This window comes from Microtus pennsylvanicus, chromosome 6 (genome assembly GCF_037038515.1).
Source record: "Microtus pennsylvanicus isolate mMicPen1 chromosome 6, mMicPen1.hap1, whole genome shotgun sequence".
Lineage (NCBI taxonomy): Eukaryota > Metazoa > Chordata > Mammalia > Rodentia > Cricetidae > Microtus > Microtus pennsylvanicus.
The window spans coordinates 121794293-121817759 of record NC_134584.1 but is presented as its reverse complement, the minus strand read 5'-3'; the positions used below and the strand labels follow the sequence as shown (position 1 = coordinate 121817759).

Here is a 23467-nt window from a genome sequence, read left to right as displayed (position 1 = left end):
AGGGGAGACGCGGGTAGTCAAGGCTGGGTGGTCACTCGGGAGGGACAGAGTCCAGTTCTTTCCTTTCCTTGATGCTCTCTCAGAGGGAGCAACTCTCATGACGGGCCCCAGTTCTGAGCTCCTGATCTGTCCTAAGATGGAACAGGAGCAGGACAAGGAATGACGACCATGTGACCACAGTCTGCCTTTCATCATAAAGGCCACACCATGCGCGGTACGAAGGCCTCCACGGAGCTCTACCATGTCTCTCAGGAGCGTCCTCTCGTGGGAGGGCAAAAGTGAAGCCCTTCCCACAACAGAGAACACAAATGCCATCCGGAGGGCAGGTGGTATGGGTGAGCTCACTGCTCTGGGGTAGCCAGCTGGAGGTCTGACCCCTTCCCTCCTTCTCCATCTTCTGTCCCCAACCTGGGGTTGGCCTTGGCGCTCATGTCCCCTAGGGACCTCTTCTGGCCTCCTGAGGCTTAGCTCAGGACCTGAAGTTACACCCAAAGAGCCCAGAAATCTCTGTATCATAGCAACTAGATTCTCGACCAGTGAGCAGGCCACATCAGCGTACTCAGCAGGTACTCCAGAATTGGTCTCAAAAATCAGTATCCCCCAGGAATGGGTACCAGGTGTTGGATGTGGTCACTGCAGCACAGGCCAGTTGGCAGTGTCCAGCTGTGTGGGACAATGACGAGGGAGATGGGTAGCGAGGCAGGGTTCAGGATGGCTGAGGCCAGAGCGTGCTTGGAAGGACCAAGTCAGTTAAAAGGTGTGCCCAATCAGGAGGCTCCAAAATGTGACACGGATTTGCGCTTCCTTTTGATTCCTTCCTGGTGGTTTACGTAAGAGGCAGCGCATTGGGGCCAGGAAGGGACGGAATCATGGGGCTGGGTTTACACCAGCTATGCGAAGCCCCTCCGCTCTGCCCCCGCCTGTGAGGGGCTTTCTTGGCTGGGTCTGTTCCTGACAGAAGGGATGCGTGTTGTCGGGGGTGGGGGGCTTGGCATGTGTGTGTGTGTGTGGAGAGAGAGAGAGTATGTGTGTGTGTGTGTTTAAAATACAGAAAAAAGAAGCATGGCTTTCCTCAGCTGCAGAGGCGGGCCGGGTTCTGTCTGTGCCAACTCCCTCAGAGCGGGCACCGTGGGGACACAGGAGGCACAGGAAGACTGCAGAGGTGAGGGGTGGGTGTGGAGAAAGATGGACGCTTGCCATCTCGAGTGCCAGCGGCTGCATGAGGCCAAACCCCATGAACAAAACCCACAGCAGATCGCTGGCAGCCCATGTTAGGAGACGGAAGACAGTTGGCAGCGCTGCCGCAGCCGGGGAGCAGGCGGATGTAGGCAAGGCCAGCGTGGAACAGGTAAGGGGAGAGTGGGGCTCACTAAAGTATAGGGACTTGGTATCTGTGCTGGGGTGCAGATGGAAGCTAAGTCTGACCTGGGTGCGGATCCCACGGCATGGCAGCTTTCAGAGAGGGCCAGATCTGAGGGGGTCTGGCTGCCTCATGCCCAGATCATCTCCCTGTACCCTCTGGGCCCTTTAATGTGTCTTGGTGCCCGCTGCTTGCCCATGTGTGCTTGACTGGTGCTCTAAAGATGTGGGGTGTGTTGGCCTGGGTGGGCCATCTGGAACCGGGAATACAGCAGCCGCACCCCATGGTGGTCTCAAGGCTGCATCATTTCCACCAATGTCCGTACTCACAGGGACGGTCCACTCTACCCTATTTATGCAAGGCCCCCTGACCATAAAGGGGTCGATCCTTTGGCAGGTGGGTCCGGATGGGTTGGGACTATGTTGGAAGGTTCCGGAGCATCCCGGGAATAGCACCCCACTCTCTCAATCTTCCCAGAGCCCCCATCCTTGCCCACAGCCAGGCTTGGCACCTCGGTGCCTGTGTGCAGATCGATGGGACTGAAGCCAAATGTGCCGTCAAAGGGATCCGGGTGCCAGTGCCAAGGAGCCAGCTGCTGAGGGCACGGGTGGGGTGGGCTCCGGGGGGGAGGAGCATGTGGCTGAGATTTCCTAGCAGCTCCAAGGACAAAGCCCACCCCCTTCGTTAGTGGTCACGGGCTGGTCAGAAAGGGTGGGGCTAAGGATGGGTACATTCGGTCTAGTATGGCATGGGTGGTACCAGCTGGAAATGAGGATCAGGCAAGGATATAGGTGCTGCCCTTGTGCCCAGTTCCCGTTCCTTAAGTGAGGTTCCAGGAAAACATGGATATCATCTTCCCCCTTCCCCCTCCCATTCTTCCGTTCCCTTCTATTCCTTCCCCAGCAGAGGCTGGCATGGGCTCTGGGACTCATGTCTCAGGCTGGTGGGATGACAAGAGGGACAGCAGGGCCACTCTGATCCAGTGTAACGCTCTAGGAAGTCTCTAATCTCAGGAAGGTGTCATTCACGGAGATCTAGGGCACTCAGGTAAGCAAAGACATCAGCTTTGATGCAGGCTCTGTGGCACTCCGCTTCCTCCTCAGAGTCAGGTTGGCCTAGGCTTTGGGACTGCGAAGAGTGTAGTCTAGAGCCCAGGTGAGCACAGGAGACGCCCCAGAAGGATCAGGGCAGGGGTCCTGAAGGTCAAGAGACTGAGGAGCATGGTTCAGAGACTGAGAGGTACATTGTCTGGGGCAGGCAGTTGGGAAAACAGGAGAAATTCCAGGGGAGGCTCAGAACCCTGCGAAGGCTGAGCTATGAATGTCCCACTTGAAACCCAATTGGAAAGGGCCACCAGACATCAGCACTGCTTAGCCAATCAGAGATCCCTTCTCAGCCTGGGGAAAGTCCTGCCACAGTGAGCTACAGGCTTTAGACAGAGGCTGGCTAAAGCCTTGTGAGGAAAGGGCTCCCTTTGAAAGTCGTGGGTGAGTCAGTTTCTGGTATGGCTCTGCACAGGGCTGGGGATGAGAAGGTTTGTGCCCACTGGGCATTTGGAAGAACTAAGGTGAGAAGACACAAACCTGCTGTGGTCAATGCTACATACAGGACCACAGGACCAAAGGGTTGGTTCTCAGCTCGAAGGAAACAGGTGACCAACCTACATTCTCAAGGGCAGGACTCAAAGGGAATCCCAGTCGGGCTTCCTGGCTCCGAAGTACAGACTCAGTGTCATCTATCCCCTTGGAGCCTAGGATTCTCAGAAGCAAACTTTGGGGCATTGGTGCTAGCTCAGTCTGACCAGATTTAGGCTCAGTTGAGGACAAGAACCTATAGTCTCCGGGTCTGTTTGGTTGGCCATGGTCCAAGTGGACCCTCTGACTGTCTGGCTCTGGGTCTAGGTGGGTACGGTAGGATGGATGAGAATCAAAAAGAGCTAGAAATGGCTTTGAGGACTTTGCACTGTGCACACTTGGCCTTAGGGAGTCTGGGTTCATTCAACTGGGCAAGTTGCCATTGGTCTGGGGAAGGGAACATGCTGGGCTGGTTCAGAGTCCCTGGTTTGAGTGCCCAGGGGTCTTCAGGGGGCCCTAGCTGTCCACTGTGGCCCCGTGGTCCTTAGCATAGCCTTAGTCCACAACACAAATATACTTATGAGAGGAGAGACCCTAGGTGTCCATTGGGCCTTCCACCTAGCTCCAGGCCAGTGTAAGTAGTATGCCTGTGTCTGTCACCTCTGTCTATGGAGAGTATTAACCCGTCTCCAGTATGGAACTCCCTAGGAACCCTCCCATCCAGAGTTGCTATGGCCTGGCCTGGAGGGTAGGTATAGGGTGGTTGACTACTCCATGTTGGGCAGGTCTTTGCTGATGTTGATAAAGGTAAACACAGCAGGGCTGGGGGCCCTCTGGATGCGGAAAAGCTGTGTACCCACCTGCCCTTTCGTCCCGGGCTCTACAGTGCCTGCGGATCAGGAGTCAGGCAGGGAGGTTGGCATCCCACCTGCCTCCCAGCTCCTTCCTCCCCCTCTGCCTCCCAAATTTCACAGTGCCTGCTTTCTGCGCTGGCCTAGCTCCCCAGAGACTCCACCAGATGTTCCTGGGCCGCACGCTGCTCCCTGATGAAATATTCATGTAGTCTCTCTGCCTCTTGACACGAACGCCTTCTGCAGCTTCCTCAGCACCGGGAACTTGGCAGCTAGCTCCCCAATGTTGGCACCTAGCAAGAACACCCCATGGGTGCTGGACAGGACCCACCCCTTGTCTTGAGAAGGGCCAGAGTGTCCTGTGACTTCATCCTTCTCCCTGCCTCAGGACCACTCTGACTCCGTTCCAGACTCCCAGGGCCCAGGGTCGGCATCTAAGCATATCAGCAAGGTCTTGGCTCTGTAGGGCTGGAGAGGCCTTTCTGCATAGGATAAGCTACTCCATGGGGGACAGACACCCCCAAAGAACATCCCACTCTACCCAGGAAGTCCAGAGATGGTGAGCAGCCTGTGTCCTCCATTGTCCCACAGGCGCGTGCCAACCTTATAAGCCTACCCATATTCTTCTTGCTGGGAGTGGCTGACCAGTCTGGTTACTGGAATCCACCCACTGTCTCCTCTGAGATTAAGGAGAAAATCCCCCAGACACAAGCTCTGTAGCTGGAGGCTGAGCTTGCTAATGGCTGTGCCTTCGGAGTGTCACGCTCCCCTGCAGCCCTCAAACGCTCTCAGGAAAGCCTAGCTACTTTATTCAGCAGAGGACTGGCCTACCAGATCAGGAAATATGGTGGACAGAAGACAGCTCAAGGCCACTTCCACCATGTCTACAGAAAGCCATAGACTGGGGATAGTTCCTTCCTAGGGCTCCCTTGTCAACTATTGGTACAAATAGGCAAGGCACCCATACCAGCCTTAGACTGGGACAAGTTCCTCTGACCAGTTTGTGGCCCTCCTTTCAAAGTCAATGGGCACAGCAGGTAGGACAGTCTCTTGTCCCCCCATCTTTGTGTTGAGCTACCCTGTCAGTACCTGGACCTGATTCCTCCCAACTCCAGAGCCTCATCGTGCAGGGTTAGCCACATAGGAAATCTGCCTGGTAGATCTCTGCGCTGTGGAGTGGATTCTTAGTCTATCTCATGTCCTGGGTGCATCAACAGCTCCGAGTCTGCCTGGATATCACGTCCCACTCACTCCTCCCATTGGTCTTAGTCTCCACATTCCTGGGCCTGACCCTGGTATCTTTGCTAGGCTATTATATATATGACAGGTGACTGCCACCCACTTACTCCAAGCACATTAATAGCACGAGACAGTTCACCAGTTGCAGGGCTCCTAAGTCTATGTGGGGCCTCCCTTCCATGGGACTGTTTCTGTTCTCACCCATGAGTAGCTGCTGCTCTGCTGTCTGGAAGACCCTTGAGTGTGACAGCAGCTCCAGGAACCCCTTTACCGAACATCACGCTTAGGGGGAGAATCTCTTTACCCAACATCACACTTAGGGGCAGAGCCCTTTACCCAACATCACACTTAGGGGGAGAAGCCCTTTACCTAACATATGCTTAAGGTCCCACCCAAAGTCAAGGTTCTGCCAGTTCTTGCTCCTGGGTTATTAAATGAGGGTGAGGGCAGTGTGCCCAGGCTCCAGCCATCACAGAGATGGATGACTTGCTGAGAGTCTGTGAGCAGAGCCACGGAGGTGATTCCATGGCCCTTGGCTCCAACATCATCACCAGTTCTCTCTGGTTGTGTTCCTTGATGCTCTGTTCATAGGATGCTCTATCATGGTTCTGGGTGGGATTGAGAGAAAGGCCCCTGGGAAGAGTTTTGAGCTGAGAGCATGGCTGAGGATCAATAGCCCTGGGCCAAGTGCTCCTATGTGTGTAATGATGATCCCAGCCACAAGCTTGGGAGAGAGCGCTCAGCTCACTGCCTGCCCGAATCTCACCCTCCAGCATGGCAGCTGGTGATGACCGGGTTCACTCTGCCACTGACGTTGGCTTCTTAGGGCCTAGACAACCTCATCCTTTCATCTCTTCTTTGGTGCCCCCTCATATGGTGCCAGGAGATACTTGGGGCTGCAGCAGTTTCTGATTCAGCTGCTTTCACAAGGACCTAAGGGGCTGCTGGGTCCTAGTAAAGAGGACCTGGAGCCCCTGAGAGCGCAATTCCTGGCTTTCAGAGTGTGGATCTTGGCCCCAGAGTTCTTCTCTTGATGAGCTGTGAGGTTGTCTGCCTGTCCTGTGTTCTGGTACAATGGAGTGCTGCCCTGAGACCTTCGGGACACCACAGCACTTAAGGGCCTGCAGCGTGTGTCAGAGAAGGAAAGGGCCTGGGTGGGCCTTCTACAAAGACTTCTATACCACCCCAATGGGACTGCCTAATCCCTGGTCAGCAGAGAGGCAAAGCCAACCCAAATCTTTTACCAAGGGGTAACCCTGTGAGGCCGTAGGATCCTGTAGTTCCTGTTCATGATTGACAGCCACAATAGGTTGAAGGAAAACTCCCATCTTCTTCCCATCTGCCTGGGACCAAGGAGCCCTTTAATCTGCCCAGGCTCAGGGATGGTCCCCATGGGAGTAGCACAGCAGACTCACTGGGGCACTAGGTCCATCAGCTTCCATTTGTCCTTGGGTCAAGTCTTTGTCTCTGTCAGTTGCCTGACCAAGATGACTGTCGCTGAGCAGAGCAAAGTAGAAACTCAGCCGGCGGGCGGACCACAGAGCTGGGAGCTGTGCTGGTGGATCTCCGAGTTCATTGTCTCCACAGTCAAGGAAGTAAATGGCTCAGAGAGATCCCAGAGCTGCCTGCAGCCAGAGTCAGGACGGAAGAGGCTAGGACCCTTACCTGGAGCCCTGGCTGCCTGTTGGGGACCAGCCACCAGGAACTGGAGCAGCAACCTCCCTCCCCCAGGAACTCCCCACAGGGACTCCCAGTGCTCCCAAGTTCACTGAATTCAGGACTAATGCCCTTCCCCCACACAGGCAATAGGTTAGCAGAGAATGGGTTGGCTTCAGGAAGGGTCCAGGCCATGTCTTCCCTCCCTTCTCTGGCCCCCGCTGCCTCTCCCCACGCTGCCAGCGAGGTAATAAGCTATGCGTGTCGTGTAGAAATGAAACATGTTCCGCAGAACAAATGGTGCTAATTTGCAGCGAGCTCCACAGCCCAGCATTTCGGAGCGCCTGGAGGGCGGCTGCAGCAGCTGCGCCAGAATTAACAGCCTCGTGCAGCGAATTAGCGGAGCCATGCATCACCATCAGAGGGACAAAGCACCCCGAACCCCAAGACTCCCACAGCTCTGTTCTCCAGGAAGGAAGCTGGTTCCTGGTGCTGAGACAGGACGCTGTGGGTCTCTTCCCTTCCTGAGGTTCTAGCCCACAGGAGTCAGTGGCTCCACCTAGGCCCCATGTAGCTGGCCTTCCAGAACTGGGGTCACTGCATGGCCAGCTGTTATCAAAACACATCTGGGGCCAGTCCTAGTTGGGAGCCCAAGATCTCGATGTTCACTGTAGAGGCCTTACAAGACAACACCTCCTCCTATTCTCGCCTATAGATTGTGCTCCAGGCCTTTCTCTCACCCCTCCCCGCAAGAGGCCTAATTAATCTGCCTGTCTCTTTACTTCTACTTATTGCTCGCCTATCGGGCTGCTTGGAGCTGCCGGTCTGTATTGATCGCTCTGAGATGCACCATCTCCCTGGCGATTCGTCTTCCTCTGAGGCCCGCCATCCATCCCGCTGACGAGTGTCTGCCCTGGGTGTTAGGAGAAAGCTGCAAATTGCGCGTTACATCTTAATGGGCAATTCCAGTAACTTCATTGCATCTGATGAATATTTAACATCACCCATCCATCCCCATGTCGCTACCCATCGCGGGGGGGGGGGGGGTGGATTCGGGACTTCCATGCTGCCTTCTGTGTTGTACCTTCTGAATTGGGAAACCTTGGCTGTTCTCCCTGGACAGGTGGGAAGATGGCAGGTGGAGGAGGGAGGGTTGTGCATTTGTTTGTGCTATGTAGGGCACTGTCTCTTGTGTTGAAGCACTGGTCTTGCTTCAGCTATAGGTCTCTGCCTCCCTTCCCCTCTGTGAGCTAAAGGATCATTCTGGAATGCATGTCTTGTCTTGGAAACCCAAGATATGAGTCTGCTTTTAAGATATGTACTGAGAAAAAAAATAAAAATAAAAAAGATCTGTACTGAGCCTAGAGGCTTCCCAGGAACACTTCTAGAGTGATGGACTGATGGGTAAATGTGCCAACGAGAACCTGGACTCAGAATCATAGAACTTCAGGCAGGTGACTAGAAAATGTCTTGTCTAACACTCCGGTGGTATAAAAGGGAAACTGAGGGCAGCAGAGGGGAGAGGATTTGCTCAGTCCCAGCCCTGGGTCTAAGGCTGTGACTTGTGGCAGTCTAGTCCACTAGCCACTCTTGCCTCCTCAGAGCCTAGTCCCACACAGCAATTAGGTAGAGGTTTTGAGGGGAGGCCTATATTCCTCTCAAACCAAGGTCTCAGACAGCTTGCAGGTCCTGGGAGGTTCTGAGACCACAGCCTGCCTGCTGAAAAGGGAAGGGTACCTGTGCCAGATTATATCATAATACTGCAGTTGGGTCTGACTCACTCCCCAGCCCAGCTGCCTCTGGCCTTCCACACACACACTGACAGAGGTAAAGGCATTTGTAATTGCAAAGCTCATTCTTAGTTATCTTGATAGCTAAGAGCACACACTGTTTCTAGTCCCACAGGCTGTGAAGCTGGCACACCACTGACTCTGCTGCCTCCACGGTTGGGATGCAGACCGCTTTGTCCCTTATCCCTAAATTGGAAGGCATGGTTCTGACTGACGAGAAGAAGCAAAAGATAGAGCCTTGAACTTGGGATGCTGGTGTTGGGGAGATCTCAGTCAAGCTCAGTCTCGGCCTCCAGCAATGCCAGCCTCTTTACCTGTAGACAAAGACTTACACTTACTGTTCCTCGGTGTGTATGTGTTAGGATTTGATGTAAGGACATAATTTGTACTTCTGGTGCAGAGTCAGTATTGTGAAGCTTATGGTGGTGATAATGGGGATGGTAGTGACGATAAAGATGGTAATGATGGTGGTGATGATGATGATGGTGATACTGATAACCAGTAGAGATGGTGGCAATAGCAAGATGAGGGTAACGGCAATAACAGTGGTGGCATCGGCACGGTAGTGATGGTGGTGACTGGCCATCGTAGTAGCCAGACTGGCAGATCTTAAGTGTGTTGAGGTACAGGCCTGGGACCGTGGAGGCTCCTGAGATTACAAGACAACACGGTTCTGCAGGAACTTAGAAAGGAAAGGAAACACCACACTCTGATTCTTGGAACAGTAAGCATCGAGGTTCTACAGAAATAGAGGGGCTACCATGAAACCTGACAAGAAAAGCAGCCTAGAAGCCCACGGAGGAGACCATGGCCTGGGCTCGCAAGGTCACATGATCACATGGTCACATGATCAGCAGTCGGTGTGCTGAGATGAAGCTGAAGGAGAGGTTGTGCCAAGACTCATAAGACCAAGGCAAGAAGGGACAGCCTTCTATCCAGCAGAAATTTAGCTTGGGGCTGTGACTGAGGCGAGGATGGTAGACTTCATCAGTAGATATGAGTAGAAAGAGTTCCAGGTCTGGACCGCCTTCAGCTTTCAACAGTGTCAGGGCTCCTAAGGCTGTCCTGGGCTCCCTCTCCATCGCTGGCACCAGGCAGCCTGTTTTCTGTTTCTTCCTGCTACGCAAACTCCCGTTTCCCTGAGGAACTCCACCTCAGAGGAATACTTAACGTGGGTGGTGAATGCTATGACTGAGATATGTTGGAGTGTGACCTTCGGGCTCTACCTGAAAGGGCTTGAGAGCTGCTTCACCCTTCCCTCTACAGTTCTGGGTACTACTGACACAGCATCCCTGCCGTGGTGCTGGCTGTGGGTACCAGCAGTGTGGAAGGCGTGCGGGGGAGCATCTTGCTTGTCAGGACGGAAATAAAGGTGCTTAACTGGTGGGGAATCGGTGAGTAGATGGCTCTTCATGGTCTCCACTTTCCCCCTAGAGCGACAGCACAGAGCAGCCCCTGGCCTCTGAACCCACCTCCAGACCAGGGATGGCTGGCGGTCACTGCCTGGTTCCATCTGCTGTGCACGCGAGAGCACTTCCAGATGTCCCAGAAGGACCCGCTCGAATGTCAATTCCATCTTCTCACAATCATTTTCCGCATCCTCTCAGCGCCGCAAGAACGCAGCCTGCTCGTTTGAATGCATAATTAGCCCAAGCATTCTACCTCGCTAATTTCAAGGCAGGGGACGCCAGTGGAGGGGGCTTAGGAATTTGCATATTAATTTAGCCGAGGGAGAGAAAAATTGTTTACCACTTTCTTCTCGCAGTTGCTCACAGAGGACTTAACTCTTTGCACTCTCCATCTGGAGCCTCTGGGAGGGAGTGCACGGGGGTGCAGCTAACCCTCTCCAAAGACCCTGCCTACCCAACTCAGCCCACCTGAGCTCTAGTGGACACCCCATTGGGTGCAGCTAGCTGTCCCTGGCTTTGCAGGGTCGTGTATCTAGTCACTTCAATGTTAGACAGTGTGGGGACCCACAGATGACCCCAAGTGGCCCTCCTTGGCTGATCTTTAGGAGGCAGGTGTCTGGGTCCTTTTGGTGGCTCTGTTACCTTTATTTGTTTGCTGGTTTGTTCCATAATTCTTCACTGTGTCCCATGTCTAGGGTCAGTGCAATGCTGGGTACATGGCAAGTGGCAGGTTAGCCGTGGCTGCCCTGCCTTCCTCACAGGCCACTTAGTGACTGCAGTGGCCAATGACGAGAGAGATGCTACAAACAGGTCCCAGCCTTCTGTGGAGCGAGCATCCACTGGAGAGTCCAGTACCTGGAGGAAGCAGCACCTGCCTTGGCTCTTGCAGAATGTGATGCGTCTCCAATCGATGGAGCGCATGTGAGGAAGGAGGCAAAGGAAACATAGGGGAATGGGCCAGTTGTCCCCACCATATTTAGGGACTTGTGATGTGTCGGGCTAGGACTGAATGGTGGACCCGAGTGTGTGTTCTAAAACCAGCCAGACCTCCCCCAGCCTGTACGCTGCCTGGTACAGTGAGCTGTGGGGACTGCAGGCCACTCTGGTTCTCATCAGGGCTGTGCGTTTCCCCTGGGGCAAAAAATACACTGTGCCCGATGACTTCACGGAGGACTAAACTGTGACAGGGTACCTGGGAGAGCGGCGGCGGCTTGGTTCTTCACAGGAGAGAAGTGTGGCTGGAGGCAGGTTTAAGCCATCAGGAAAGGCCGAGCAGAGGGCTGTTAGAAGGCAAAGGTCTGAGAATGGAAATCAAGATGCTGGGAAGCCAGAACTCTGGGAGGCCATAGCTGAAGCTTTTTGGCCACATGGAACACATGAACACCAAGATGTCCTCCAGATGAAGCCCTCTCTAGACAAACACGGGCTCCACGCAAGTTCCCACAGAGTCCACATGGCCTCGGCATTGAAGGTCACTTCAAGCACAGTAGCCCGGAGACCCAGAGGCAAGCTGCTCACCACCTGGGGCCGTCATGGGATTTTTCTCACTGCCTTCAGTCCACACATGTGTGACGTGGCCCGGGGTGAATGCCAGAGCGCCCTGTACTGAGCCTGACTCGTGGCACATGTCCAGTGAGACCAATGCCCAGAAGTCCTGACACACGCGGTCATCACAGGACTGATGGCTACAAGTGCCCTATCATTCAACTGCGGAGTCAGGGTCTCGGTGACAAGACGTGAGTCCCAGCAATTTGAGGGACATGGCTGAGGTCCGAGAAACAAGGGAGATGGGAACGCTCTGGAGTAGGACTGTGCCGGTTATTCCGGAAGCCTACTTTGGGCAGGACAGAACAGAGGCAGTAGAACTGAAATGCAAAATGAGACCTAGAACCAGGACACTGCTGGCCATAATGGAGGGGCTGTGAGTGAGAGGCTGCTGGGAACCTCACACTGGTGGGACCATGCGGGAGACAGGAACAGGTGCTGAAGACACACTTGGTCCCCATAGACTTCTGAACCCACAGACTTAGAGGGCTAAAGGCAGGGCTGAGCCTCTTTGTGGCTTAGCCAAGCTCAGCTGTGTGCCAGAAGAGACACACAGAGTCCAGTAATTCATCCAAGGCCCCACAGCCATCAGCAGAACGCTATTCCCGTCCCCCAGGGGAGCCATCAGGTGTGTGTCTAAAGGGGGGAGTTTTATAGGATCAGGATTTGATTGCACTGGAAGACCCTAGGGACACATCCCAGAGCCCAGAGGGCACAGAGACAAACCCCCACTACCTGGGGAGGAAGGTGCAACAGGGAATAGGTGTGAGGCCAGTTCCACCTGGGAGGTCACAGTTGCTATTCTGTTTCATAAACAGAAGGGACTGACACCCCCCTCCAATCCTGTATCCACCTTGCCTGTGCTCAGGGCGGTATTCGTCCCTGATTCCCTGGGCCTTCTGCATAGGAAAAGGCAAGGCCCATGAACTAAAGTGTAAGACCTTGTTTGGGAGTGGCGCACAGAGAGACCCAAGGATCTCAGGTGTGCAGCCAAAACAGGTCCCTGGGTCAATGTGGGCTCAGAGTCCAGACTCCTTTCACTGGCCTAAGTTCTCACCCAGTCAGGGTCGCAGAGCTCCAGGGGAGGCGAAAGAGCCCCACACTTCACACCTAGCCAAGCCCAGTTGAGAGAAACTTGGTACTGGCTAACCTCTCCAAGCTTCCTTCCCTCGGTGATCTCCCTTCCTTCCTAGGCTCACCCCCCCCCATCACCTCCTTTCTCTGAACCTCAGCTCCCTGGGGTTTATAGTGGCACACGCCCTCCTTTCTCCTGCTCCAGCAGGTGTTCATCAGGAGCTGCAGAGATGCATAGCTAACAGATGAAAAGCCGGCCTTTGGGTAGCAGACCTGGCTGTGGCCAGGAGAGGGTCCCATGCCTGTGAACTCCGAAGGTCAGGGCGAGAAGGCTGTAGCCAGGCTGCCCCTACTGCCTAGGAGGGCAGACACTGCCCTGCAGCAGGGCGGGAGCCCTGGGGAAGCAGGAACAGCTTGCTCAGGCCCCCTGCCGTTCCTGCTCATCCAAGTGAGGCAGGCTGGCTTCCTTTGTGTGGATGTGTGGGCGTTGTGGGCTGGGTCTGGAGGTAATTTGTCTGCCTCCTGCAGCTGGCTGTCATCTCACATCTGTGAAGCAGCTTCATTTCACTGTCATTAAAGATCCCAGGTCTGACAGGTAGCAAAAATCCAGAGTGGAAACAACATCCCAGGGACCAGCCTGGGCTCCGGTGGGAGTCCTGCTCCCAACCAGTCTCCTCCCCCAGGGAGGCCAGATAGGAGCTGGCCTTCTGCTCTGTCCTGGAGAGGGTTGGCCAGGCCGAACAGGTGTTCCCTGCTGCCCAATACAGAATAACCAGAGAGGGAAGGGGCAGAGGGGAAGCTGTGGGAGGGCAGAGACTCATCCAGCCACCTGCTGCCTGGGCTGTGCCACACAGAAATCCCAAGGCGCCTAGTATTTCCCATCCGTAGGTAAAGCAGGGAGGTCCCAGAGATCCAGGCACACACACCCTGGTCCTATTACCTTGGCTTCAGCCTCTGCTGGAGCCTCCTGGGAGGGGACTAGGGGTCAGGCTGGCTGTTCCCCATGGGTCTTTTTATTTTTTTCCTTACTTGACACTTCTATTTTTCTGGGTAAGGACAAGAACCCCATTGGAAAGGTCTGACAAGGTCAGGAGAAGTCCCAGTACATCTCTCTTTCCTGGTGTCCCCGAGTCCTTCAGCATAGTCTGGACTCCAGGAGCTGGGCCAGACTCCAGTCCCACCTCTTCACACCTCTCTAGGAAGTGTAGCAGCTGCTGACTTCTCTGAACCTCCCGGGCTTCTAAAGAGTAGTGAATGGATGGGACGCATCCAGCCCTGGCGCGTGCGGTGGACTGGACTTTAACCTCAAGGACGAGAGCAACCTTAGTGGAATACCATTCACAGCCCTGCCGTGGGCTGTGGGAAAGCTCTCAGATCCTGCGGGAATGGTGGTTGTTGTGGTTCCTCCTCTTGCAGGAGACCACGCCCCCACCAGGCCCGCTATATCTAGCACCTTACCTATCCACCAGGAGGCATGCTCAGAGGTAGCCTGCACACTGGTACTGGGCCTGTCCTGGGCCACTGCAGACCTGTATGCACTTGTCCCCACCACAACCCAGGGTGCTTTTGAGGTCTTATCACTTCAGGCTGTTAGCTGGGCCTGGGTTGGGTTGAGCCTGCAATCTTGCCCCCAGGCCTGGTGCGTAGGCGGTGGTACCGTGGAGAGATTTCCTAAGACTCTAAGCATTGCTGGTTCCTCCTGCTGGGGACCAGGAGGCCCTTCCGAGGCCTGGAACCCCCGCTGGAGCTGAGAAGCCCAGCACACGGAGGGTTAAGCACTGATGATGACTTTGTCTCTGCATCAGTGTACATAATGTGCTGTGCATTTGCATACTGCAGTGTGCGCTCAATTAAAATGAACTTTTAATTTCTTCTAAGTAAATTACTTCTTGCCAGTACGTGATGCGCACAAATGTCAGAATAATGGGAGAGCCTTAATGAGCCGGGGAGTGGATCTGGAGGGGGCTGCTGGGGACAACCCCCGAAACACACATGTCTACATGCCACACCGACATGGGGTGCACACTGTCCCTCAGGCAGGCCACACACTAACCTGTGACTTCCGGTTGTATCTTTTTTATACGCACCATACACACCCTAGCTGGGCCATCATTCGTGTAAGACTTACACTGTCTCCTACTCAGCAGTGGTCTTCTCCCTGTGTGCCTCAGATGCTTGCACGCCCATCTATAGAGGGTCCCCCTGAGGAACATGTGGATTCATCCAGCCTCAGTTTCCCCTTCTACTCCTTCTTTTGGCTGTAAGCGATGATGCGTGTTTACAGGGCTTGAGGCAACAGGAGCTGAAAGCAACCTGAAGGCAGCAGTGAGCATGGCTCCCTCCATCCTCATGGGGACAGCGCCTGAGCTCAATCTGAAGCACACAGCGGGGCAGATGGTACTGCGTGTCTGGTCAGAGGGGCAATGGAAAAGCAGACCAAGACACACAGCAAGTGCAGGGGTGAAGGCTGTCACCCCAAGGCCTGACCTCACTCATTTGATCTCAAGTATAAGGAATACTGGTCTTCACCACAGCTGGCCTAGCTGGGGTGCGGGGAAGCCCAGCAGAACTCCCAGACCCTGGCCTCTGGCACAAGGCATTAGCCTCACTCAGCACTCGTTTCAGTACCTTGGAGAGGTCCAGAGACAGGCGTGGCTGTGGACCTGGGTCCTGTTACCCAGCCGCTGCCTTTATCCACAGAGGCAGCAGATTAGGGCACTATCGTGGTACCACAAGTCGAGGATCAGCCCTGGTTCCAGCACCCACAGGTCTCATGATTCTTAACACAATCACTTGGAACCTTAGTGTGTTTCTGAGCACCTTGTGTGTGTCTAGGCCTGAGGGTGCCCCAGGCAACATTTAAATCCCTGCTCTAGCGGCCAATGAGATGACCTAGAGGGTAAAGGATGCTTGCTGCTAAGTCTGACATCCTGTGTTTGATCCCTGGGAGATCCACATGGTAGAAGAGAACTGACTCATACAAGTTGCCCTCTCCTATGTGTGCACAGTAGCATGTGCACGCCCACACGCATATCCACGCACACACGTGCACACACACGCACATACACACACAGTAAGCATAAGTAAGATATATAACCCTCCTAAGTTATGCTAAAGCTACTCCTCAGTGTCTCTGGGACTCTAGACCACCTGCGGAACACACATTGGTCTCGCTGGGTCCGAGGCCACTGCCTGGCATCTGGCAGCACCACCAGTGCAGCAGAGGTGACAGTGCCTGCCACTGCTCTCCCTAGGTGTGAAACTGCTATGAGCCTGGCTTTTGACAGCCTCAAGCTGGCCCCTCATATCTCCCCGACCCCCTTGGGTCTAGACTTGTCAGCAGAACTCTCTGTGCCAGTAGCAGCTGCGCCAGGAGAGGCTGATCTACAGACTGTGGCCTTGGTGGAGGAAGGAGGCACCGGGCACGCACAAACCTGATGATAAAGCATCACTGAGTGATGTGGCTGCGTGCATCCTGTTCTGCGGAGGGAAGTTAGGGAGGGTTTCCTGGAGGAGGGGGGTAACAAGTTGATTATGGAGGGTGCACACAGTGGGTGACCTTGGGGGAACACAGGGTGAGGAACCACAGGCTTGACTAACTTGCATCTGGGGATCTAGAAGATGCAGTTAACATAAAATAGGGGGTGGGGTTCAGGGGAGCACTGGTGAGAGGTGCAGGTCCCACAGCCCACAAGGCTGAAGAGACAACCGTATGGGGGTAGTCCTCATAGCTATGGCTGCTAAAGGGCCCAGGAGAGGAACAGATGGGAAATGATGGACATACTGGACAGATAGATGGAGGGAAGGGCTTCAGGGGAAGACTCACCATGGAGCAGGAGGGGTGAGGAACATGGCTGAAATCCAGCCCCAGGCTGACACACTGTTTGAAAGATAAAGCCACAGTGCAGGAGGGCTGGGTGAGTTTACGTTGTCCCAGGTAGGGAAAGTGGACCCGTGTGGAGGCAAGTATAGGGCAGAAACCTTCAGAGATAGCACCTGTGACCAGCCCAGGGTGACCGGTGGGGTGGGGAGGCCAGCCCCTGTGACCAGCCCAGGGTGACCGGTGGGGAGGCCAGCCATAGTCTTCATCGGGAAGATATAATAATGCACCAGCAGGTCACGTGGTCACGAAAAAAACGGAAAAAAGGAGCCAGTCCCAGCCTGGCAGGCTCACCTGTGTGTGGTCTCTATGAAGTGGTGAAGGGTACCTCTGCAAGCCTCCTCAGGGACCCCTCTGCAGGCTCCCTGGAGGTCCCCTAAGATGGCTGATAGCAGCACTGAGTGGGTGGCGCTGAGCAGGACGCTGGCTACACGGAATGTCCCTCTCTGCTGTCCCCACCATGGATGGGTACCCACCCTCTAGGACTGCTGACGAGCCAAGCTATACATGTTGATCCTCACACCAAGGACTGACGGATCCCCTCACCCCACCCTTGCCACAAGGTCCTGCCTGTTCCCCTGTACCCAGGATGCTCTCTCTGTTCTAATCTGCCCATGAATGGTAGCTGGGGGCCACATCAGAGACATCACACAGTGAGACCCCGGTTCCAGCTCCATGTGCACTGGAACTATAGGGAACTGCCACACTCCAGCTCTTGTGATACCTAAGAACCCATCCAGCTCCACTAGCTGTGCCGTCCCCACCAAGTCCCCGCTCCCACAGTGCGGGAGGAACCATCTTCAGCAATCCCAGTGGTTGAGCAGGATGATACCCTCTCTGATCCCTTCCTTCCTGTTTGTCATGCCCACCTCTCCCCTGAAGGGACCTGACAATCGCCACTCCCCTGGAATTTGGAGTCTGCATGTTCAGGTGTGTACACGTCTGTCTGTGAGCTGCTCATGCACACGTGTGGGCATGTCAGGTATGTGTGCAAGCCCGCGTGTGCACACGAGGTGGCTGGAGCTCTGCTTTCTCCCCATTGGTGAAATTTACATTGAACCACAAATTAATTTCATAATTTTTTCCTCTCTAATTATGCCAACATCTGTTGCGAGGCAAGCTGTGTGTGTATGCATTTTAATGTCCCTCCCCTGCTCGCCTGCGCGCAGCGTCGCTGTCTGTCTCCGGCTGAACTTTTCAATAATTATCGCCAAGAGAAGATCTCGACTTCCATTTCTCTTGCTGCTCAAGAGGGGGAAGAGATGGTGGGGGAGGGAAAAGGAGAGCGGGGTGGGGGAGGGGAGGCAGCAGGAAAGAGAAGGCAAGGAAGGGCCAAAGGGAGCTACAGCACATGGGCGTGTCGTAGGGACCTCTTCATTCCTTCAGGAAAACAGAGTGGCTGTGGAGAGAGCATAGCCAGGGAGGGAGAGCCCCCGGGAGCCACATGTGTCATGTTCCACGACTTGTCAGGGAACTTGCTGGCTGTCCGGCCTGAAATCTGACTCTATACCTTGTATGCATCTTGTGAAGCTGGGCAGGCACTGGCCCTCTCCCACAAGCTTCGGTCTCCTCAGCATTTAACAAGAGCCAGACATCCAGCATCCACAGAGAGGTCACTCACATCCAGTTATTCTCTGTAACAGGTGAAGGTGTGTACTCTCAGATCTGCTCCTTCCGTGGGGACAGAAACTTCCAAAGTGGGACTGCAGGCTTTGAGCCTGTCACTTCCTCTCTTCTCATCACCGGAAGAGTCCCCATTGTCCCCCTTGCTGCTCAGGTCCTCTCTTCTGCCGCCCGTCCACCCAAAAGTGGCCACAGTGGAACTTATGAGCATAATGCCTAACTTGAAGCTGCTGGTCACTCCTCACTGACGTCTGGACCCCGGCCACCATCCTGTGACAGCACTCTGAGCCTGACCCTTCATTTTCAGGACTTGTGAAGTGCATGTGACTCCAGTCTCTGGAGACTCCCAGCCCTTCCACATGCCCTCCTTCCCAGCCCCCCTCCTGGTGACTCCTAGGAGGGCTTCCAAGCTTGCTCCGGATGGGCTGAGGTTGCTCAAACTCATGCCACACGGGCTTCCTGATGGATATCACTTGCCTGTTTCTTTGCTTCCCCCCCCCCTCCGCCCCTGCTACCTTTATTCTAGGATCATAGCTTTTCCAGAGCAGGGCATTTTACCTCATCCCTGAAGCTTGAACCACGGTTGATGTTTAAGGACATTCTCTTAAATACTGAACTAATTACAAAGCAGAAACACACTTCCCAGCTCTCCTGGACCCAATTCTGGGATGGTGGCATCCAAAGACCCTCATCTTTGCATTTTAGACATCCACTCTGCCCAGCAGAAAGTAAACAAGCATGAGGAAGAACGGTCACCACCCAAACCCATGTCTGTAGATACTGTGTGCTAATACCAACAAGGTGCCCATGTAGCTCCATGAAAGCCTGGGCACTTTCCTCAGGTGAGGTGCTAGCCTTGAGCACTGGCAGACTCAGAGTAAGACTCATCCCCCTGCAGAGATCCCCAAATGAACCCAATAATGTGGCATTTGAATGGCTTCTGGTGGGGACGGAAAGGGCTCTAGTGGGACCGGGGTATTGAAGAAATCCCATCACAGATGGAAGGAAAGGACATTATGGGAGGCAGTGGATGGTGAGACTGCTTCTGGCCATGATTAGAGTAACAGACAGACGTTGGGATTCCATGCCTGCCAAAGACAACTGTTAAGTCGCATAAAACCTGTGTGTGGTGATTTAGATGCAGAATGTCTTCTGACCGGCTCCTGTGTGGAATGCTGGGTTCCCAGCTGGGGATGCAACACTGGAGAGGTGACTGGATCCTGAGGGTTCTGTTAGGTCCACTGAGGGAGTCGCACTATGATGACAATACAGGGAGGCGGGGCCTCGTGGGAGGAGGAGCTCACTGGGGACATCTTTGATGGGCTATCTTGTCCTGGACTCTTCCTTTCTCTTTTCTCCCCTTTCTCTCTCTTCTTTTCCTCACCCATCCTCTTCTTTCCTTCTCTTCCCTTTCTTGTCATCCCTCCTCCTCACCTCTCTTCCTTTTCTCCCACCCTCATCTTCCAGGCTGCTGTAAGGCGAGAAGTCTCCATCACACTACTGCTGGGTAATGGATGCTCTACCTCCCTCGGGCCCAGAGCAGTGGAGCCCGCTGACCCTACGCTGAAGCTCAGGAAACTGTGAACCAGTGTGGCTCTGCCCTCTTTGAAGTTGTCGGGTCTGACACAGCAACGCAACTGTGACCAGCTGAATGGAACAAGCATTTTTCAGGCGCTGCACAGACAGCCCCAAGCCACCCCCAGTTTTCCGCCTGGAGGAGGTTCTCAGGCCTCTGCTGAGTGATGTGGGGATCACTATGGCGCACTGGTTGTAGCAGACAGAGGAAGCAGAGGTTGGTGTTCGGGGTGCTGAGGTATCTGCCACTTGTGGCGTATAGAGAGAAGGTCGGAGCTGTACGCAGGAGTTCCCTGGAACCATGTGTGACAACAGCAGAAACTGTCCCCAGAGGATGTAGAGGCGATGTGGCACTGTGACAGTGTTCATCTGAGAAATGCTGGCTGCAGCACTGGAAAGACGAGCCTTGAGAGCAGGGTGACGAGGTTCAAAACAGCTTTGCCACCCTCTCTGTAGAAAAGATCTCAGGGGACAGGCCCAGAGAGAGGTGACCCAGATGTTGAAATTAGAAGAGAAAGGTTTGAAAGGAAGACAGGTGAGCAGCCGTCCGGACCACAGAGAAACAATGAGTAGACATGAAGATGGATCCATTTTTAAAAATACAAGTGTAAGTACAAACTGAAAATCCCAGCAAGGCTATAAACATGCTTCAGCCTTTGTCTAACAGCATGAAGCTAGATTCGATCCCCCAGCACAATATAAACCAGGCATGATGGGAGCTTGCACCTGTAACCCAAGAACTCGGGATGTGTTTACAGGAGGATCAGATGTTCAAGGTCATCCTCAGCTACAGACTGAATTTGAGGACATCCTGGGATACATGCGACCCTGTCTTTAAACCAGAACAACAGAAATCCTCTACCTGAGGTGGAGTTCCGAGCGGTGTCGCATGCATGTGGGAGGACCTGGAAGGAGCAAACAGATTTAGAGCAGATGAACGGTATCAATCCACAAATCAATAAAGGTCATGTGGAATAAAACTAAAAATCAGGGACACACTGGCAAACTAACACCGAATAAAGAGACCACCCCGGAAGCAGGTAGAGAGAAACAGGTGCTTCCCAGACAGGCACACAGTAAGGAATCCTGATGACTGCTCATCAGAAGCGATGTGAGCCAGAAGGCAGCAGGAGAGAGTCTTTAAGATGTTGAAACAAACCCATAAACAAAGAGAAACGAAACACCCTTGGAGAATTAAGCCGAAATAAAGCATTTCCCGGCAAACAGAATCCGAGGAAGTCCATCCTAGCAGACGTGTGTAGGAACCATGGAGAAGTCCTTCAGGACAGAGAAAAGATGATCTGGAGAGGCTCGGATCAACCCAGAAAGGGAGCCCTGGGGAATTTGGAATGTGGTAACACAAAGTCCTCTTCAGAGGACAACAGAGTGGAAATAATGGCGTCTGGGGGGAGGGGAGGATGGCATTTTCAGAAGGAATGTGTGCGACTTCAACACATACAGCAGGGTAGAGGCGCTGTGGTTAACATTCCCTCTCGCAGCGCCAGATCAATTCAGTAAGGTGTGATCAGAACTCACAGCAAGGACATCAGAATCTTGAGAGCAGCCGCCAAAACCATGAGAAGCCCTGAGGTATAGCTCTGAAATAAAATCAACGTTGCAGAATAGCCACATAATTCAAAAGCAGGCAAGAAGGAAAGTATGCAACAAAAAAAACCCAAGTGTCTATATGAGACAAATAGCAAAATAGTTTAAATTCAATCATGCTAAAAAGTAAATTAAATGAAATATAAAGGGTTAATATTTGGGCTAAAAAGGGCTGGAGTGTGTGGTCTAACTTGCTTCTCATGTTAGAAGTCCTGAGTCGGTTAGATATCCAGCACACAAAGAAAAAGAAATAAAAGGAGGGCCAGGGAGATTGCTCAGTGGGAAAAGGTGCTTCCCACTAAGCCTGAAAACCTGAGTTTGATCCCCCAAACTCACAAGGGGGAAGGAGAGGGCTGGTCTCTCTCTCTCTCTCTCTCTCTCTCTCTCTCTCTCTCTCTCTCTCTCTCTCTCACACACACACACACACACACACACACTTTAAATTCTAAAGGAAAGGAACTTGGGAGTGGTTATGCTAATAGCGGATAGAGCAGACTGCAGCTGCTGAACTCATAAGGAAGGACCTTCATAAATGAGTCTGCTCAGAGTTTCAAAGTTGGGCGGTGGGGGCACACGCCTTTAATCCTAGCATTTGGGAAGCAGAGGCAGGCAGATCTCTGTGAGTTCAAGGCTAGCCTGGACTTTAGAAAGAGTGTCAGAACAGCCAGGGATAATCTGTTCTCAAAAAAGAAAGAAAGAAAGGTTTCAAATTTCAAAATACATGAAGCAAAATTAGGCCAATCTAAAGGGAAGCAGACAAGCTCACAGTCACAGTTGGAGGTTCCAACATCCTTGTCAAATATATAGATGGAAAATCAGGAGGAGGGGGATGAGGGGGGAAGAAAGGCGCTAAAAGCAATATTTCAACCACCATGACCTAAATGATATTAACAGAGCCCTTCACCCAACAGGAACGGAAAGCACAGAAACTTCCCCTAAATGCAAAAGGAAAGTGGCAATATTTTGAGCAGCTTTATTCCAATACATCTGATCCTAATGGAGGCTGGACGACCCTAACACACAGAGAAAGACCCTATTCGAGGTTTCCACGGTTCCCCAGGCTCTGTCCACCAAACACTCATGTCTCCTACACAAAAGGAGAACAAAACCCTGAAAATCTGAGCAAACAGCTAACAAAGCCCCTCTTCTTTCCCTTGTTGCTTTAGGTGCCAGGCAGGACCTCCAGCACAGGGCCCTGAACTCGAGAGAGCGCAGTAGTCTCTGATAGAGACATTCCGCTGTTGCTGCAACCGCTCTTTTGCTTTCTGATGGTTCTCAAACTTGTGCTGGAAGCAGATGTATACAATATAAATAAAATTTCTGGCAGAACCAGTCTTGGTCCACGGGGGCCTTGACACCTGTTGGCCTGTCTAAGTTTGGTGTTTTGAGGATCATCCAGCTGGAGTGTCCCCAGCTGAGGCTTCTTCTTTAGCCACCTCTGGAGTCTGCACCTGCAGAAACCTCACCCTGGCTTGGCCTCTCAGCCTGGTTCAGATAGCCCCATCCTCCATGGCTGCAGCTAGAACCATGACCAGCCTTCCTAGGCTCCAGCCCTGTAGCGCGGAAGCTCAGGACCATGCTAGAGCCACTGCTGCCAAGCAGAGTTAAGAGCAATGGGATCCACTGGACACCACGCACGTCCTGCTCTGTCCACTCAGGGGTCCTGTACCACCTTTGCTTACAGCCTCAACGGGACATTGGAACATGGAAGGGGGGCCTTTATCAGCTTCCTCTAAGGCTAACCCGTGGTTACCCTCTGCCAAGTTGCTGTGTGTGGGATTCTTGGTCTCTGCTCATGTGTCACCTGCCTGGACCCTGGGGACCACAAACATGCTTATGAGCTGGTTGGCTACAGGGCCACACTTGGGCCAATCCTAAGCAGACACGTGGGGAAGGCTAAGTTGTGGCCTTCTGTAGCCTGATTCCTCTCACCTTGGAGGGGAAAACTAACTGCCTGCCTGCCCTGAACAGAGAAGGATACAGATGCTAGACCAAGGTCCACCACCCCTAGATTGCTGATGCCTTCCCTGGACACAGTGGTGACGGTGTGCATCTAAGCGCTGTCACAGAGGAAAAGGCAGAGGCTAGGATTCCCAGCCCGGTTCCCACCTCTGGAAGAAGCAGGAGGCCCCAGCCTACCCCCTCCTCTGATGTTTGCTGTTTTGTTGTTGTTAATTCCTCACCAGGTGGAACTGGCACTGTGGGGCTTAATTAAGCTCAGCCAGCTGTTGCTGAACACGGGAATGCATCGCATGGCAGAGTCAGCCTGGAGCAGCGGAAGAGGGA

At 53.5% G+C, this 23467-nt stretch overlaps 1 long non-coding RNA gene across 1 annotated transcript; it reads left to right on the top strand.

The window, feature by feature from the left end:
* The first annotated feature begins 832 nt into the window (after positions 1-832).
* Positions 833-22513, top strand: LOC142852578 (uncharacterized). The gene is made up of 2 exons (XR_012910971.1): positions 833-1348; positions 19469-22513. It is a non-coding gene; the product is annotated as an uncharacterized LOC142852578 (long non-coding RNA).
* The last annotated feature ends 954 nt before the right edge of the window (positions 22514-23467 follow it).